A 12,938-nucleotide genomic window follows, 5' to 3' on the forward strand; every position below is an offset into this window, starting at 1 on the left:
TTGTAAAATGTTTTAGAAACTGTAAAATGCGTCTCAATATAACTCTAATCCTTTCTAAATCAACCGCGGAAAATATTACCCGTCAGACCGGATACTCGGTCGAGTATAGAATATACTCGGCCGAGTATCCTCTACTCGGTCGAGTATTACCCATACTTGGCCGAGTATTCCTGGGCAGTAGCCAAACAGAATACCCAACACACTTTACTCGACCGAGTAGGCCATACTCGGTCGAGTACCAGCCTATAAAATCCGTAGTGTTACAAAAGTGCTCACGTGAAAATAGGAAGTGTTTCTATCTCTGTCTTTAATATATTCTAACCGTGATTTCTGGTACCAGAGCAGTTCTTCTTATTCGAGAACTTCATCAAGCTCTCTACGCAGTTTAGCTTCTAATTTGATAAGGTAACCCACTCTTGCTTTTGATAATTCTCGTTGACATCCGCCTATTCTTGCCATTAGCTCCCTCTTCTTTCTAAAAATATTGCCAAAAGTATGTTTGTTCCAATCCCGTAGGTCTTTCGAAAGCTTCTCAAGTCGGGTAGTGAATAACCCGCTGTTCGGCCAATTCTCATCAACAAACTCGGTAAATTTTTCGTGCTTTAGCCAACACGCTTGGAACCTGAAAGGTTGGTTAATATTAGTAGTCGGAGCAAACCCGTTAGGTGAAATCAAGAGTAGGCAGTGGTCGGAATGAAAGGCTAGAAGGTGACGGACTAACGCATCCTCGTAGATTGTGCCCCAATTCGAATTACATAAAGCTCTATCTAGTCTAGCACTTTGTCGAGTTTCGATTGAGTTACCTCTAGCCCATGTATGAGACGAACTTGTAAAGGCCAATTCAATTAATTCACACTGTTCGATCCAATCATTAAATTTCTCACATCGTCATGCCATATTCTGGTCACCTCCGTGCTTTTTATCGAGAGTTCTAGTTTCGTTAAAATCACCCGCGAGCATCCAGGGATGGTTATTATAACGAGCGAAGTTTTCTAGTTCAATCCATAATTCTCTTCTATTGGTCGGATCCGGACTCGCATACACTGCAGAGAAAAACCAAGGTAATTCTCCGTTTCTTGCAATTTCAACCATCATAAACTGCTGATGCTCGGCAATCGGGGTGACAGAGACCAAATTAGTTTTCCAATATAACCATTTCCCTCCGCTAAAACCAACTGTATTTATCCGAGCATTACCATTATAACCAATAATATTACCTAATTTAATAGCATGATCCCCACCCATATGCGTCTCAACTAGGGCAAGGACCGAAGGTTTATACATTCTCACCACTTCCTTTATCGCGTTGATTTTATTCTTGCTACCTGTGCCTTGAACGTTCCATACTAACAATGTAATATGGAGTAGGTTTGGACTCAAATTTGGTATTTGTGTACTCATAAAATCGAGAAGATAATTTAATGACGATAGATATGCTCGACTTACAAGCTTTAGAATGTTGTCAATACTCCATGCTATCGACATCTCCAACATTAGACTCGCTGTATTTTTCTTTTCTATCTCGAACCTGACATCCAATATCGGACATTCCGATATCGTTACCATCATATAAGGAGCGGGCATCTCCGGCCAAGTTTTCATGGTCAAAGCTTGGGTTGGAGGTACCACCACTATCTCTGGCTGCTGTGGCAGGCATCGAGGTTGGGGGAGGGGGTGGTCGTGATAGGATAAGTATGGGTGAGGATTCATTGTTGGGTTGAGTGTAGCTTGATCTGATAATAGGCGAAACATGGGACTCTGTTCTTGTATTCGTTAGTATTGTGTTGCTAGACTTGGTAGACGGAGGCTTTGAAATTGTAGGGATATTAGTGATATCTTTTAGAACGGGAATGGAAGTATTTAGAATATCAGTTGAATTAGTAGGTTGAATAGTTTTAGTTTTAGGAGTATATTTGGTAGATCTTTTGGTTGAGTCTTTGTGGGAAAGTAATTTATTTGTTTGCCTATTTAGAGAATTGATCCTTTGATTGATCTTGTGTGAATTAGGAATATTTAATTTCCCTTTTATATTATTGGTGGAAGTAAAAATAGGAGAATTAGTAGGAATAATAGAATTATCAGAGATTTCGAGGGTTGCCTAAAATATCGTATCTCGATCCCGCTCCCACTACAACAAATCATCACTTGCGCCACGAATTATGCCACGGGAACTCATAATTCGTGGCTAAATTTTGCTTAGCCACGGGAAAAACTTATTCATTATTTTGGAAAAAAAATTATGCCACGGGATAACTTTTCCCGTGGCAAAAAGTCACTTCCGCCATGAATTAGGCTACACCCGTGGCAAATAATCATTTTAGCCACGGCCTATGTCACACCCGTGGCGAAATTTTATTTAGTCACGAATTGTTCCGTGGCAAATATTTTTTTAGCCACGAACAAACAAACACCCGTGGCGAGTATCTTTTCCGATTTAAATCTGAATGAAATTTAATCAAATATAATAATATGAAAATACATTTGAATATAAAAATTTAGAAACACTTTGATTAATTTAATTAATATTTTTTATTGTTTTATTTACTTTAATAATAAATTTTAAAATTTTATAAACTTATATGCAAGCAAAGAAATGTTTATCGTCTAATTTTTTGATTTTATACAGATCACATTTATGTTTTGTAGGTTTTTCAAAATATTGATAATTTAAAAAAAATTGTTTTAATATATACTATGTTTATTAAAGTCGTGCATTTCTTTTACCTTTTTAAATTAAACTTTATAATCTTGAATAACAATCTTAAATGATCGTATCACATTTAAAGATATAGCATATCAAATTGAATAAAAAAGTTATTTACCATCTATCTTTGAAAATCCAAAATTAATATATTGTTAAACTATTTCATTCAAAATTTTATTTCCAACTTTATTTGTAGGATATTTATAAAAAAATTTGAATTTGATATAAAATTTATGGAAATTTCCCATGGTACCCTCGAAGTTTGCCAGATTACGCATGGTACCCCTTATTTTAAGTTTCTACATATGTTGCCCTTGTGTTTACCTTTTCATTCCCAGAATACTCTTTGGGGAAATTTCGTCATAACGTCGTTACTCCTATAAATAATTTGATGAGTAATTGTGTATGTTATGTTGTTATTGTTATATTATTTAGGTACTAAATGTTAGTTTATTAGACAAAATAAGGATTTAGGTATTATTAGATGATGAATTGATAGTGTATTAGATAACAAAAAAGGCGTCACAAGGCATATGAGTAGCGGCGTTATGACGGAAGTTTGTCAAAGGGTATTCGAGATCGAAAAACGTAAATAGAGCGGTAGCATATGTAAAAACTTTAAAAAAGGGTACCATATGTAATCTGTCAAAATTCGAGGGTACCGTGAAAAATTTACGTAAAATTTAACTTTTGAGGAAAAAATTGGGAAATTTTTTTCATTGAAAATGAGCGCATCACACGGAAAAATATTTAAATTATAATAATTTAAAGTCACATGTGCAAATAATGTGAAAATTTTAAGAAAAGAAACGATAAATCATAACAAAGAGAAATCAGTTTAGGAAAATAATCGATTCTTATGTACAATAATCTTTTTCGTGGTTTTGGGTAAAAAAGTGACTATTTTTTGGTTAATAGTGATCACTTTGGGGAAAAAAGACCTTTAATTATAAAAAGCGCTCATTATTTTACCAAAAAAATGGTCTCATTTTTCATATCGCAGGTACAACGGTTATACAATAGAATTTGCGAAGAAAAATATACGAAAAAATGAGTACATGAGAAATGAAAATAAGTATATCGATAAACAAAAGAAATAAAAAATGTTAGGAAAACACAATTAATTTTACTTTTTGGAGAAAATGGTTTACTGACTTGGGCAAAAAAAAATGATGTCAAAATCATTAATCAGGAGGTTAATGTCGAAAATTTAATTGTTTCAGCCAAAATAATTTTTTCCCGCAAAAATTGTAAAACATGTAACATTTATGTAATTAAATAGTACTAAAGGTAAGATTTGAAAGAAAAAAATAAACTTAAAAGGATTCAAAGTGCTAATTATATCAACAAAGGTAACATTCAATTTCGGTGGCACATCAAAATAACTCTACGGTTAAGCGTGCTCAGGTGAGAGTAGTGTTGGGATGGGTGACCTCCTGGGAAGCCTCTCCGATGCTCACAAATGCATGACTCGTGAAACGAAATAACGTTTAAATGAATCAAGTTAACTAGCGAAACAATTACCTAGATTGTCACGGTTCCGTATATGATAAAATACCCATTGTGAAAAATAAATAAATTATTTTACGTTTTATTTATTTAATTTTCATATATATTGTTTCCCACGGGAATTATTTTTTCGCCACGGGAAATTTCTTTGGCCACGGGAGTTATTAGCCACGAGAGAATCCGTGGCTAAAAATTCAATAATAGCCACGTTCTTGTTTTTCCCGTGGCTATCCCTTTGCCACGGCCACTTGCGCCATGGAAGGTATTCCCGTGGCAAAATGATTTAGCCACGAAAATTTAGTACTTGCGCCACGAATTTAGCCGTGGCCCAAGTGCTCAATTGTAGTAGTGTCCCTTTGAATTCTGACCGAAATTGAATACTGATTTGCCTCCAGTAGGAGTCGAACCCGGGTTCCCTTGGTTGCTTGCTGGCTTTCTCCTTGGTGGCTTCTTGACCATCATCCAATCACCAAAATCTTCCTTCTCCTCAGGACGGAGGCTTGCCTCAAGAGAGTTCTTTGCCGGCTGTAAGACGTTGTCTTCTTGACTCTGGATTCTCGAGCAATGTTTCGCAGTATCAGTCGAATTATTCTTTAAACAGTTCTCGACTCCATGGCCTAATTTACCACATTTAAAGCAAATCATTTTTAGACCCTCATACTGAATTCCATAAACCTTTCCATAAAGATGAAACTTGGAGAGCAATGGTTTTGAAATATCGATTTCAACAGTGAGTCTAGTAAATTGACCTCGTTCCACCAAAGCAGTATTCTTATCAATTCGGATAACTTTTCCAATTTTCGACCCAATCTTCTTGAGGAACATTTCATTGAAGTATTCGACAGGTAGGTTCGGAATACGAACCCAGGCAGTAAATTGGCCTCGTCCCTAATTTATAGTGTTTGGCCTAGCTATTACTTTTTAAGTTAGAAAAGCACTTTTAAAGTTTCGCCAAAGAGAACCTATATCTCCATGATTCTAGCATTTATCGGAAAAAAGCACTAAGGAATCCAGGATTAGTTTTCTATTTTGGAAAGAATCTCGGTAAGTATTAGAGAATAATATTTGAAATGGAAATGGAATATTCCATATATTCATATATCATATTCTGCTTTTTTTTTTCTTTTCCATTAAATCAAAATTAGAAGATTATTTTGTAGTTACTCTAATATGCTGACACGTCAACTAAGATTAAAAATGTGAGATGCCATGTTAGCAGGATTGGCTATTACATTAAAGAAATATATAATAGATCTGAAAATTTCTGGAAAAAAAAAATTGAAATGAGATGATTCCAAATCAAAAAAATATCAAAAAATTGCTTGAGATAATTTAAATTCGAAAAAAAAAACCTTAAAATAAATCCAAGCATATATAAAAAGACCCCAAATATAAATTCTGAATCAAACTTACATGAAATTCTTATAATTATTTATTTTCTTTAAATAATTTTTATATTGATGTCAATCCATTAAATATGCATGCAGTATAAATTATAGATGTGAAAGTATAACAACCATTTATAAGATGCCAATTAATTTTTGGATATGAGGGAAAATTTATAGTGGAATGAGGATGAGAGAGTGAGCGTGAGAGGCGTAAGAGTGAAAATGAGTGAGGTGAGATGGATTAATTATAATTAGGTTTAGTAAGAGTGAGTTGAGAATCGGGATTACATACATAGGCATTTTTTTATGACAGGTGATAGTACTTTGAAAAAGCATGGGATGTTTAGGCCTTAGGGTTTATTGGTGTTAGGTTGATGAAGTAGTCAAGTAAGTCTACTTATGAGCTCTTATTGTTGGGTACGGCCATAAGGGCCAGTTGATATGGTTTGTAAATTATAGTAGCCGTATTTGTGGAGTAAGAATTACCCCAACGGACTTATTTTTTTCTTAATTTGAGTCAATTAACTAATTACCTCAAGTAATTTAATTGGGCCATTTTTTGTATTTTTATACAAAATTATTATACAAGTCGTTTAATGAGATGGTTAAGAACCACCTAAGATTCGAGTAGAATCTTTCATTTAGATAGTTTATAAAAAAATTCAGTTTGATGAGAGAACATTACCAATTTAGTAGATCTGAAAATTTGGTAGTGATTAATAACTTAAATTATATGTATGTATGTAAGTGGAATTTCTAATTATAAACTTATTTATATTGTCGTGACACCAATTATTACGATCCGTTCATTTTTTTTGTACGGGTTTAAAATTAGTGTATTCACATTTCTAAGAAATTAATTTAAACTTTTCGTGAATAAAACTGTCTCATGTGACACTACCCCATATCCTTAAATACTCCATATAACTGAACTGATCCTCTAAATTTATGTTTAGTTTCCAAAGTAAATCTACAAAATAATAATAACAATAATAATAATAATAATAATAATAATAATAATAATAATAATAATAATAATTTCTGTTGTGATAAGATGGACGTTAATAAGGTCGAATTTGTAATAGCCGAGTAATATTTTATATAAAATTTTGTTTAAGACAGACATAATCATCCTAAATAATAAAACGAGTCAAATAGGTGAATGAAACAAAACATTGAATGTCCAGACTCTAGAAAATGATAAATTTTTATCTCATCTACCTGACAGCCTGACTACCTATATGGTTGATATCTAACCCGTTTTACATTTATAACGATTGTGACCATTTTAAGAGAGATCAACAATAATTAATAGTAAATCTTATCTTTATTAATTCAGATGCATTTGCTGAATGGAGAATGCACCACGTCAACATGTACATCATTTTTTTTCTTTTTTTTGGAAATTCAGTCATTGGTGGGTCGCGCTGGTGTGCAAAATAATTTGTTTCTTAAAATGTTCTGCCAATACAAACAAGCTACTATTTTCGACTTAGAAATAATTTTATGAAATAATTACATAAAATCGAAGTAAATTAACTTAATTACATATACTCGGAATAAATTACATAATTAATAGTAAAAGTACATAATTTACGAGAATAAATTATATATAATTACGGGAATGAATTACATATATTACACATAATTACGGGAATGAATTACATACTGAATTACATAAATTTATGAAATTAATTAATACAAACTATGTGAATAAATTACATAATTTGTGAAACCAAATTTTTATTTTCTTTTTTTAAAAAATAATCCTCTCAGATCTGGCGAGAAAGTCGTTCATCACCGAGGATTTATTTACTTGGAGCAAAAATTACGGCAACTTTACTATCAGCCACGCACTGCGAAGTCGGAAGGTAACAATGATAGGCTACCGAGTAATTTATACTTCGAGAAGTAAGTTTTCGAGGCTACATTAATATCATCATGTTAAATACACTTCAACCGTTGAATCCGCAAATAAGTGTCAATTAAATTCCAAAATATATAAATCAGAAAATAAGAACTGCATAATCATCAGAGAAACAATTATGCAGAAATAAAGTTATATGCAGTTAATTCAGTGATGGGGAACAGTTACGGATCATTGCAAGTAGTGACTTCGTTGGAATAATGACAAAGGTGGGTAGGTTAGGGTTATAAGAAGATGTTATTTTGCATTATAAATAGGAGAACAAATGACCAGTTTAACTCACACCATCAAAAACTTACAAAACATAAAAAAAAACAAAAGCTGAAGAGATAATGGCACAGTTCCAGAGTATTCCCATCTCCACCATCACTGTAACACTCCACGTTAATTGAAGAGGTCTAGTGATAGGCTTAAATGACTAGTGCTTAAAAGGGTTTGGAAGTACTACTCATATCAACAAAGTGCACTTTCTTTTATGGTCATCCATGCAAAGGAACTCCACAGTTAAGCGTACTTGGCTGGGAGTAGTCTTAGGATGGGTGACCTCCTGGGAAGGATCTCAGGATGCGCATGAGTGAGGACAAAATGCGCTATAAAGGACCCGTGTTGATCTCTGGGCCATGTACACAGCCTGGTGAGCTATCATAAGTAACCGCTCCCGACCCGGTTTGGGCCGGGGTGTTACAATCACCAAAGAAATGGTGAGGGCAGAGCAAATTAATGTTCGAGTCATGAGATTATGGCACAAAAAGTCAGAGTCTAAGCCAAATGATGTGCAAGGAGTTGAACTGATTCTAATAGAAGAAAATGTAAGCATCCTTATTTTTAATGAAGTTTTGATTGTGAAATGTTGTTAAGAAATTCAAGCATGGGGAAGGAACATCGTTAAGAACAAATGGGAACAAGAGGAAGCAAAATGGGGGAGACTTAGAGAACAGTATGTTTCTTTTTTCACTTGGCATTTTTTTCTAATATAATTTGTCAAAATTATTCATATTTTCCAGTTATAAAATAAAATTGTTGGAATTTACTTAACTTTTATGTCTTCACCATTGTTTAAGCATAATTTGTAAACCCATAGTGTCACCTACAATGAAATAACAAAAGATGCTGCATAAATACATTAATTCGGTTTCCCAATTAGAGCATTCTATTCTATAAGTATGAATAGGCATCATTTAAGAGTGCAAAATGGAGATAAACAGCCAATGTGTAACACCTGCTCTTTTTGTATAACGGCTTTAAAACATTTTTAAATTGATTAATTTAATTAATTATAGTTTTAAACGTAATTTTTATAAAATTATATTTTAAGGCTCAATTTACATAAAAATATATATATTTAGTTGGATAGTAATAATAGTGAAAATAATAAAAATAAATTTCGTCTTAAGTTATAGTAGACTTGAGACGTATTTCCGTCTAGCAAAAGATCGTCACATTTCTCTTGTTAGACTAGTTTAACCCGGAGCAATCACAAGTCGACAACACACTCACCTACCTTCACTACTACAGAATTCATCAAGGACATCAGTGGATGGACATCGGATTTTTGAAAAAACAGATGTAATAAGTTTGCACATCGGATTTTTATAAAAGTCTGATGTAATTATATTATATGGACATCGGTTGTTATTTTCAACCCATGTCCATTATAATGGACATCGGATTAAATTACAACCCATGTCCATATAATCCTCAATTTGGGCTCAAAATGAAAACAATTCCCCCGCCCCAAATTATTTTCACTAGCATACTGAGTCAATCTATTATACTTACTCCATATCATTCTTTTTTTTAGACAAACCCAAACCCAAACCCTTAGCTTACTCATCCCTTTCTTCTCTATCTCATCGTTCATCCCTTAGCCATAAATGCATATTAGAGAATAATACTACGGTTCTAGAATTGAATCGAAGCTAAATGATAAGAAAAGGCAACGGTTATAATTCTGAAGTTGTAAACCGAGGCCATTAATTCCCCACCCATCAGAATATTCATGACCTGACCATCTAAACCCTCTCACTCCCCCATTTTTAATTCAGATTCCCATCTGTCTCACTCCCTCAACACCCAACTTCCTCATTATTGCTTACCTCGACGCAGAACGCCGGTAGCCATATCGTTACCGTCACCCACAACATCTCGTCATTTCCGACACCGACCTCGTGACCCACATAGTTACTTCCGGCAGCACTTCGTCAATTAGTTCACACGCAATTCTCAATCAGGTTGGTATTTTATCAATTTTTTTTCTTAAATCCTTTGTTTTTCCTCACTTGTTTTCAATTTATAACTGAATTTAGGTTTTTTTTTTATCATCTAGGGTTTATGGATTCAATTATTATATCTATTAGGGTACAATTAAGTATTAGGGTTACACCTTTCAATTAAACTTCAGTTCAATTGGGAGATGGATCGTTTTAATCGATTCGAGTAAAAGCGAGGGATTGTTTTCAGTCCAATTAAGCAGGACTTGCAATTTGTGAATACAATAAAACTCCTGCGTTTGTGTATTATACTCGTGTTATACTCGTGTTGTTCTTTACAGCCGTCGTTCTAGATCTATGAAGGTTCATTCAGCTAAACTATTAGCGAATTTCATGGTTAATCGTTATTTAGTGATTTAGTTAATGTCGTTTTGATGGGTTCCATGAAATTTGCAATTTTGAATACAATAAAGTAGGACTTTCAAATTTGAGGAATGTATATTAGTACAAGACCAGTCCAATCTAACATGTATATATGTACGAGTCTAGTACAATCTAGACCGCGACCTTAAATAATCTTATAGATAAGTACTCTTCTTGCTGATGTTGGTGCTGCATCTCGTCTGATATGCTTGCATTTGCCATAATTTTGTAGCTGAAGATGAAAAGAACAAGCCAAATGATAGGGGGCATAAGTTTGAATCACTAGCTGGCATATTTATATCATTAAGTGACATAATTTATCGCTCGGAAAGTGATCCGATAATGGATAGCTTCGATGGTTCGTTTCTTTGATGTCCTACAGTGGACCGTCAACAACTTAGATCAGTAGCTTATTTACATTTACAACTTTGTTATTTTAGTTAATAAAGGAGAGTCATAATAAGGAGTCATTAGTTAGCTTAGTAATGGTCTTAAATTAGCTAATTTATGAGGAACTCTTCACTGTCTTAGCTGTTTGATCAGTTGGGAATTTTGGGCTATTTATAGCCTTTGTTTTACTGTAATTGTCATTCAACAAAGATAATAAAAAAAACTCAGTTTGCTTGTTTGGCAAATTTTCATTTTTATTCAAGTGCGTCTTGAGTATTAACATTGTTCGATCTCAATAGGTCTTGAGTTCGTACGCCGTTGTCGAATTATAGGTCTAATTCTTCAACTATCTATCCGTTCCAAATTAACATCTTACTCGAACTTCGTTCGTGTAATTTTATTTCGCTTCCGCTTATTTCAATTCGCATCAGAAAGAAATAGTGATGCTTCACTAGGTGTCCTAGATCTGAAAGAGAGGACTCCGATTATGATGAAGAACTAGAGTTAGACTTTGAAATGTCGGCATCAGGTAATGGGCAATGAAGCTGGTAAGGCTTTCAAAAACCTTTTCTGCCCAACTTATTCTTATTTATTTACTATACTTATATTGAATATATGACACCATCACAAAGTAACAAAAAAAAATTAAATCTAAGATGTCTTATCTGATTTACTTATTTACATCTTTGCTTGTCTGTTCGCCTTGTTGGGTGATGCTTGTATGATAACGTCTCTCTTATGTTTTTCTATTGTCTGTGCCGGAAAAGAATGCCAATGAAATTGTGTTCAAGGTGATGGGTGGAGCAATTAATAAGACTGTTACAATCGTGGAATTGATTAAGGTATAATCTTTTGTTCATATCCTCTATTTCTTGTCAGAAAAAGATTATCATGTGGTCAAAGGGTCATTCTGTCAAACATATCGTTCCCTTCTTACCTTGTTATGTATTCAATCGCGAGGATGATGACGGTAGTAAGTACTTGTAGAAAGAGTAAATTTTGGGAATAGCTGCTAAAAACAAGTGTTTCAATAATAGAGTTGGGCAGCTACCAAATCACAGCCCTATGTTTAACACTTGTATATAAGTTCCTTTTACAGTGGCTATGGCTAGTTGGACAGTCATTTACTATGGATTAAATTTAGTGGCGAAGTCAGTATCTATAGTTAGGTTAACGAAAAATTTAAGCGGGGGAAAATGAGTACTACAATAGGCCCATAAAGTAAACTCAGTGTTTGAGTTATTATATGAGAATTCTAATTATTATGGTATGTAAAATATATTTGCAGAACTAGCAGAGTCTGAGGGATACGTGCTTGTTTATACTTATCGCGGTCTTAATTGAATCGAGCTGGGGTTTGTTCTCGTCTCTTCACCCTCCTTTAAATGCTTGTAGGAGGAAAATCCCTCACTCCTGTGCATTTTCCTCAAATCGAGCTGGGGTTTGTTCTCGTCTTAATTGAATCACTTTTAATTGACAAAGTCATGTTATTGGTTTAATTCTTATCGAGTTGTTGTTTTAGTGTGCTCGTCAACAAGGTGTTGTAGAATGCGGGTACTACGTCATGAGGTACATGCTGGAAATCGTCACGCGTTCTAATCCAACAAAAGCTATCAATGAGGTCAGTTTCGACATTATAGCAAAACTCGGTATTTTTTCAAGTAATTATCCTACTTTGACCTGCTGCCTATACGCATTGTGGGCGAACCTGCTGCCAATTCAATGAGCTAGCTGCTGCACCCTCTTCCCTTAATTATTAGCTTATATGAAGCTGCCCTTGTGAGGCCATGTCTGACTGCCCCATTGTCATTAATATGCATTACAGGTTTTTCAAGACACCACACCATATTCACAAGAAGAATTAGATGAGGTTCGGGACTTGTGGGCGAACTATTTTCTCAATATCTAGCCGTAGATAGCTAGCTAGCGTAGTAATGTATTAGGTAGTTGCATTTTGAAAAACTGATTACATGATCTGCAAGACCATATGTTATGTTGGCTGGGATTTGTTATGCCCTTTGTTGTTGTTCGTTAGTTGTTGAATTCGGATGACGGAGACGGTTGCGTTGTATGTTGATTGGGATCGGTTTTTATTAATTGAAATCGATCATTTTGGTTGAATGGCAGTTGGCATGTTTTGTATTAATGTTTTGGCATTCAAATTGGTGTAATGCAATATGAATTGGCCTGCTCTTTTCAAATTTAAAAAAAAAAAAACAATATAAAGGACAACGGATTTATAAAAGTTCGATGTAATTCTAGCTTCAAAGGACATGGGCTCTCTATAAAAATCTGATGTACATTACACATATGGACATCGGATTAATGTTAAAATCTGATGTTCATTACTCATATGGACATCGGATATATTTAAAATTCCGATGTGC

At 34.1% G+C, this 12,938-nt stretch overlaps 1 long non-coding RNA gene across 1 annotated transcript; it reads left to right on the plus strand.

The window, feature by feature from the left end:
• The first annotated feature begins 9,425 nt into the window (after positions 1–9,425).
• Positions 9,426–12,697, plus strand: LOC141627073 (uncharacterized). The gene is made up of 5 exons (XR_012536633.1): positions 9,426–9,759; positions 10,394–11,393; positions 11,840–11,992; positions 12,074–12,172; positions 12,377–12,697. It is a non-coding gene; the product is annotated as an uncharacterized LOC141627073 (long non-coding RNA).
• The last annotated feature ends 241 nt before the right edge of the window (positions 12,698–12,938 follow it).

This window comes from Silene latifolia, chromosome Y (genome assembly GCF_048544455.1).
Source record: "Silene latifolia isolate original U9 population chromosome Y, ASM4854445v1, whole genome shotgun sequence".
Classification (NCBI taxonomy): domain Eukaryota; kingdom Viridiplantae; phylum Streptophyta; class Magnoliopsida; order Caryophyllales; family Caryophyllaceae; genus Silene; species Silene latifolia.